Genomic DNA, 8,252 nt, shown 5'->3' on the forward strand with positions numbered 1-8,252 from the left:
AGGAGGTGATTCTTTACGTTTTAATGGAGATCTTTAAATAATGAGAGAAGATAATGTGAGTGGAAGCCTACTCAAAAAACCAGGTCTATAAAAAACTTGAATGTCTAAGATGCCATTCACCTCTTTGAAATAAAACAAGAAGAGGCTATGACTTAGAAAATGGCAGAGGCTATTGTTTTGATTTAAAAAGGACGCTCCATGTTGAGCCAAAGCCTAGGTAACAATAAAAGCACCATGGGTAAGCCATAAAAAATAAACCCCATGGCCTTGAAAAAGGGAGTAGAGCAGATGACATGGAATAAAGCCACAAAAATTTGAAGTGGCATCCATAGTTTAATGCTATGTATAGAGAGCATTCTTGCTCCTTTGAAGATAAGAGAACAACCAATGTATAATAAGGAAGAGGACGACAGAGATTAAAGAGGTTGACACCAGTCATAAAATGCCCACACTAGTCAAAAGAGCCCCACGTCAATGAAAAAGAAGAGACCCTGCATTTATAAGAGGAAGCCGATTGAAGTCATGTAGCAATTGCAATCTACAACAGTCCATGCATGTGAGCTATAAGTCAAAAAGTAGCCCATGCAAGCTGGAGACAAGGGGAGGTCTGTGTTGAGAGCAATGGTGCCATTCAATGAAGACAACAGGCAAGTAAATAACTAGAAACCCACGCACTCAAAAGAGTTACCACATCAAATGCAGAGAAGATTCCATGAGTAGTTCACACCAATGGATAACACGTTGTCAAAGAGGTAAAATCATAGATTAAAGATCAACAATAGTCACAATAGATGGGGACGTCAAGCAAAGAGGTTGCGGCAAACACTAGGCGAATATGCAGGCCTTAATCCCACATTGGCTAGGGAGTAGGACTTTTAATACTTTAAATACAAATCTTTGCCAAATAAAAGTGTCTTGAAGAAAAGGGCTTTTGAAAGCCAAGCGTACGTGGTGGATCCCACAGGATGATGTTAGCTAGATCCGATTGATAAATTTTGAACGGGCGCACAATTTAAAGGCTGATGATATCAACAAGATTGAAAGTGCCAGAAAAACAAAAAATCCTACTAGTCGCTATGGTGCTAGCCGAAAAATCCAAGAAATTCTAGCTAGCAACATAGCAACTAGCCAAAAAATTTCAAAGTCCGGTGGGGAGTTAATAAGCATCGTGGGTTCCGCTTCAAATGCCATCGACAAATCAGGTAATGCCAAGTGGCAATGAGCAAGATTGATGATGACATCAGCAATAACATGAGGTCATCAAAAAGTTAAAAATCTATCTAGTCGCTATGGCACTAGCTGAAAAATCTCAAAAATTTGACTAGCGACATAGCGAGTTGCTGAAAAACCCCAAAAATTTGACGAAAGATGCATGAGTTCAGATGGAAGGAGATTGTGACACATGGTGAATCCAATGGCTATCATTAAATCCTTATGGGAGAGTTGCAAGAAAGTTAGTATAGCAAGGTAGTCATGATGATGTGGCATGTGACACATGGCACCAATTGTGCAGACCCGAGAAAATCATGTGATGACATGTGGCACTGGTCAAACCTAGGGTTGACCCCAAATTCAAAGGAGAGGAGGAATTTGGAAAATAATAAGAAATATAGTTTTTTATTATATATTTCAAAATGTGCCTTTCAGACCCTTTTTATTTTTAAAAAAGGTCATTTTCCAAAGTTTCAACATTAGGCATTTTTAAATTTGGAAAATTTAAAATCAAAAAGTTGCAGAGACAGTAAGTTCCCTACCAGAGGCTTGATTTTCAAATAGCCATAAGTAGAGCAATTTTTAACCAAGTTAGGCACTCCAATATACCGTTGGAACCGGGAGAACTTGAACTTTCCAAATCTGGAGATTTTTTTTTGCACAGGTGCTTCCTGGTTCAAGTTATAGGCCAATTTGTAAAACTTAGAGCATTGGGAATAGAACAAGTAGTTTTCACCATTGAGCACCTGAATTGGTTAGGGGGCAGATTTAAAACCTTGTTAGGATCTGAATGTGGAAAGAATTAATTCTCAATGATTTTTCAATGTCATAAGATTGAACTGATTTGTTACTTTTACGATGAATTCATTTTAACTCCAGAATCAGTTACATCCTTTCATGATTATGTTTTGAGATATTTTATGCCTTTGAGAGCCAGAATCATGGGATTTGATTTTCAGTTAGAAGGAAAAGATAAGAAAGATGGTTTTAACCCAGTGATAAGGTTTTTCGGGTGGGCAAGTGTCATGTTTAGTTTCAATCCAAGAATTTGCTTCTTTCCTATATCTTTCACTCTTCTTCTCATTTGTAAGTTGTTGGTAGTTTGCTCTGGGTAATACCAATAGGGTTCCAATTCTACTATTGAAACTAGGATTGTAGATGGTTTTATTTCCTGACTTTGAGTTGAGCTCTAGCAATGAAGGCCACACATTCGCCCTGTGTAGATTTTCATTTCATGTTATGCATTGTTATTCTGAAGTACTAGATATTGATGCTAGATCATATGAATTATCTTAAGTTTCATTTTGTGTTGCCAGTTACTGTATTTAGTCTTTCCAAGGATAAATACAAAAGGAGATTTACAGGAATTATCTGAGTTTTCTAGTTTTGTCTCCTAATTCTTCATGTGTCATTAACTTTGTAATTGAATGGATAATGTTCATTCAGATTAAGACATTCTGGATGAAGTGTGTATAAGATCTATGTTGCTTTTGACTCAAGCAGTTAAGTAAATGCTTCATAGTTCTGATAGGGTTTCTGGGTGTATGAACGGGATATTGCATAAGAATGGGATTAGGGATTTCAGTTGATAAACTTGATTGTAATGCAAGAAAGTTAGGTCATCCTCCTGGTAATGACTCTATATTTCAATGGATAAGGCACTGATCACTAAATTAGATGCAAGCTAATATGAATGGCATTTGCACAAATCTTTTATTCAAATAATTTTAGTTGTTCATATTTGTAGTGGGCGTAATTGTTTAACCCTCACTCAGCTTGTGAATATTCTAGATCTGCATTTAGCTACTACAGATCTATGTCATTTCATGAGTTACTAGGAGATATAAGGGTAAAATCTTCTTAATAGATTCAGGGATATGTTTTTGCACTGGTACAGTATAAATTGAATCTGAGGTCTACCTCCCTAAGTATTGCAGAGCTTGAAGAAGAAGAAGGGTCATGCCTTATAGTTGGCTCATTGTTAGAAATGGCATGTTGAAAATGGGAGTTAGCTGCCCCTAAATGTGTCACTTTCTCAGTGGGATAATTGAAAACCCTCCAGCATTTTCAAACACCAACAGAGCCAATGTAGTAGGAAGTTGGGATGAGATGCAAACCCTATTTTTGGATAAATACAAAGAGTATTGCAAAGCATTTGGTTCAAGAGGAGATGATGTCTTCAGGATATCCTAGAAGGAGGAAGAAACATTGGAAGACTATGTTTCTCATTTTTTATATACACTACAGAATAACCCTTAGCATGTGTTGTTTGAGGATTCACAAAAGCTAGTCTTCCTGAGAGGTGTGAATGATGACTGTCTAGAAGCATTGGACCTAATGGTTGGTGGTGATGTATATCAAGCTTCCTAGGATGACCTCAAGAATATTTGTCAAAATTATTCAATTTCAACCATGAAGAAAGGTCAAGGACCTCGTTCCACGGTCACTAAAGGAATCAGTCAAGGCATTTCAAAGATCAAGATATCTAACCTATTGTCAAATTTCAAACAAGACATCATCAATGATGTCACTACACATCTAGACACAATGACTGCATAGAAGAAGCAAGCTAAAGTTAAGTTAAAACTAGCTGAATACTACCCTCATTGCTAGAAGCAAAAGAAGGATTGCCAATGTAAACTAGTTGCAAGCATGGAGAACCAACATCTTCCAATTGAGTACATAAAGATAGATGGAGATGATGAGCAAGTATTATTCATTGCTCAATGTTGACCATGGGCGTAACTTCAAGGTATGCCTCAGGATCCCTTGCAAAATTCAAATTCATATGGTAATCAATGAAAAAATTGAAATCCCCAAGGTCCTCCACAAAATCAACAAAATTGGAACAATGCTAGGCAAGAAAACCCACAATAATCCCAATGGCCTTAGAATTCTCAACCACCTTGGCCTAACCAATAGAGTAACCAATGGTAGAACCAATAGAACTATTGGCAAAACTAGAAAAACCAATGGCAACCACCCCAAGGGAATTGGTAGTCTACGAACCAATGGAGGAGATCCCAATAATGGCCATTACCAAAATATTGGTGCTCCATAATGACCACCTCTAGTTTAGCAACTTGCTCTAATGCCACCACCCACAAATCCTGAACCTAAAAAGAAAACACAATTACCTACACAACCTAAGCCAAACCCAAATAGCCAATAGCCACAGTAGCCCATGTATAGTGTTGATGCTTAGCAATATCTTGCCTACTCTTTAGGTGTTGTAGATATACACCTGAGATTTGGTATGACTTTACCAGCACCTAAACTGCCTCTTATGACTGAAATACCAGACCCTCCTATAGCATTAGAACCCTCAATTGTTGAAACTATTGACTCAACCAATGTTACTATGTCAACCCTAGCTCAACCAGCAATAGAACCTCCTTTTCAAAAAAAGTCGATACAAAAGAAACCTGAACAAACAGAGGAACAACCTTTTAATATTATTGATCAACTGAAAAACATACATGTCTAAATACCCTTATTTCAAGCCATTAAGGATGTTTCAGTATATGGAAAAGCTATTAGAGAAGCCTACTTGAAGAAACTTGGAAGGAAGAAAAAGGACCCCACCATAGTCCATGTTGTGGGACAATTGGCTAGCATCATGCTAGGGAAATTGATCACACCCAACTATTCTGATCTAGGAAGTCCAGTAGTAAATGTTAGTATAAATGGTCAGTTTGTTAAAAATGTTTTAATAGATCTTGAAGTGGCTATAAATGTTATGACCAAGGATACTATGAAGAAGTTGCAAATAGAAGGACTAAGGGCTACACCAAAAATTCTACAACTTGCAAATAGTTTTACTATTACCCTTGATGGGATGATAGAAAACATAGTTGTAACCTTAGATTCTCTAGAATATCCTACAAACTTCATGATTTTATCCCCTAAAGTTAATCTATCTAGTTACCTTGTCATCTTAGGTAGACCATGGTTAGTGACAACTAATGCAAACATAAGTTGTAGATCAAGGAATATGACCATCTCAAATGGCCAAGCTACAAAGAAATTTAATTTATATCCTCCAACCCAACCATTACCAGATTTAAGCACATTTGTTTGGCCAAATTTAGAGGATGAAGAAGAAGAGTTAAACTCCATAGTATAGCTCATGATGTTACATACACAGTCTTTTCTAAAATTCCAAGAGGAAGATTCGGTACTTTAGAGTATCCTCACTAATAGTTGTGTGGTAGAAAAAGATGTATCTAAAAGTTTTGTGTTGGAATTAATCACATATGAGGAATGTGTTAAGAATTGTACTTTTCTCAAAGAACTGAAATTATTTATCCACTTTTACCTTATGAATTAAAAGCAAGTCCAATCTTTGAAGCTGCTATGATGGAATCCACCACCACAGTTGAACTGACTAAAGGTCATGATCTCCATGTTAATCCCAAATTAACACCCACATAGATGGAATAGTTAAAAGAATTTCTTCAAAGGCATGAAAATGAATTTGTATGGGACTATAGTGATATGAAATATTTGAGTCTTACACAATGCACTCATAGGATATACATCAATGAAGTCTATCTACCACTCTGTCAACCCCAGAGAAGGATAAATCCAAGCCTTAGAGAGATAGTTAAAACTAAATTACAAAAATTTCTCGATGCTAGTTTTATTTATCCTATATCTGATAGTAGATGGGTGTCACCCTGGGTCATAGTGCCTAAAAAGGGGGAAAATGGAGAACTTTTTTAGATTATAGAGAATTGAACAAGGCCACCAAAAAGGATCACTTTCCTTTACCATTCATAGACCAAGTTCTAGATACACTAACTAGAAAGAAGTATTTCTCTTTTCTAGATGGGTACAATTTTTATAATCAAATTAGTATTGCTCCTAAAGATCAAGACAAAACCACATTTACATGTCCATGGTGTACTTTTGCATTCTCTATTTTACCATTTGGTCTATGTAATGCTACTACAACATTTCAAAGAGTAGTTATTAGCATCTTTGCTGATATATCACATGATTATATGGAAATATACATGGATGACTTCACAACTTTTGGAGTCACTTTTGAAGAAGCAATGGTGAATCTTGAAAAGGTTTTGGTAAGATGTCAAAAACATAATTTGGCACTTAACAATGAAAAGTGTTTCATGCTTATGTAGGAAGGTGTAGTACTTGGTCATTTCATATCAATTGCAAGAATACAAGTGGATCCAACTAAGATAGAGGTAATTCAAACATTGCCCATACCTACAAAGTCAAAAGATGTAAGATCTTTTCTAGGTCATGCTAGATATTACAGATGTTTCATAAAAGATTTCAGCAAAATAGCTAGTCCCTTGTATAAGTTACTCACAAAAGAAGCTGAATTTAATTGGACATCTAAATGTAATGAAGCCTTCCTATAGCTTAAGAAACTTCTGACTATAGCCCCAGTCTTACAAGGCCCTGATTGGAATTTACCTTTTCATATATATATATATATATATATATATATATATATATATATATATATATATATATATATATATATATATATTATGCCTCTGATTACGCCATTGGTGTAGTCCTAGCACAATAATCCCAAAATCTTGAAAATGTAATCTATTATATTAGTAAGAGCCTTCGTTGACCAGAATTAAACTACACTATGGCTGAAAAAAATTTGTTAGCAATAGTTTATGCCCTCAACAAATTTCAGCATTACATAACTAGCTATTCCATATTTCTTCACATTGATCATGTAGCAATTAAATATCTCATGAACAAACTTGCTATAATAGGTAGGTTAGCAAGATGGTTATTATTGTTTCAAGAATTTGATATAACTATTGTAGATAAGCCTTAAAAAGCCAATGTTGTAGTTGATTATTTATCAACAATCCATCATGATGATACTAACACTACTTTTCTAGATGATGCATTTCTGGATGAGCATTTGTTTCATATTTTTGTTCAAACTCCATGGTATGTAGACATTGCTAAAAACATTGTAGCCAATAAAATATCAGCATATTTTTCTTACAAGGAAAAGAAGTTTCTTGTAGAGAAAAGTTTCCATTTTTCCTAGATAGATAATCTCTTGTTCTACACTGGACCTAATCAAGTTATGAGAAGATGTGTGAAAGAAGATGACACATATGAATTTTACATGCATGTCATAATGAACCATGTGGAGGGCACTTTGTAGAAAAAAGAATAGCTTTCAAAATCTTGACAACTAGTTATTATTGGCCTACACTTCACAAGGATGCAATCAACTATATAAGGAAGAATGACAAGTGTCAAAGGATGGGCCAGCCAACAAGAATAGATGAAATTCCTCTTAATCCTCAGATGGCATTAGCACCATTTGAAAAATGGGGAATGGACTTCATTGTTCCAATTGATCCTCCATCTAATGGGAAATCCTATATTCTTGTGTGCACTAATTACCTAACAAAATGGGTTGAAGTTAAGGCTATGAAGCATGCTCGTGATGAAAAAGTTGATGAATTTCTATATGAAGAGATCTTTACTTGCTATGGTGTACCCAAAGAGCTACTTACTGACCAAGGTGAGTAATTCACCTCTAATCTGATCTTAGAGTTGATGAAAAAGTATAACATTAGGCACCAAAAATCCAGTCCTTATTATCCTCAAGCTAATGGACAAGTAGAGATCACAAACCATGAGCTAGAGAACATCTTAACAAAAATAGTCCATTTGCACTAGAGGGATTGGACCAGTAGATTACAAGAAGTTGTTTGAGCTTATAGAACAACCTAGAAGACTACTACAAGATTCACACCATTTGAGCTCTTATATGGTAAGGTAGCAATGCTTCCAATTGAATTTGAACATAAAACTCTAAGGACAAAATTGGCATTAGATATTGAACTTCTTGTAGCACAAAGAGAATGTCTTCTACATCTCAATTCTCTGGATGAAATGTACAAAGCTACTTTGGAATAGACTGAACTAATAAAAAAACAAAGGAAACAATGGCACAATTCTCATATTATCAATAAAAAATTTCAAGTTGGTGACTAGGCACTACTATATGATTCTAGATTTAA

Source organism: Cupressus sempervirens, chromosome 9 (assembly GCF_028749045.1).
Source record: "Cupressus sempervirens isolate cs-2001-9-10 chromosome 9, ASM2874904v1, whole genome shotgun sequence".
In the NCBI taxonomy this organism is placed as follows: Eukaryota; Viridiplantae; Streptophyta; class Pinopsida; order Cupressales; family Cupressaceae; genus Cupressus; species Cupressus sempervirens.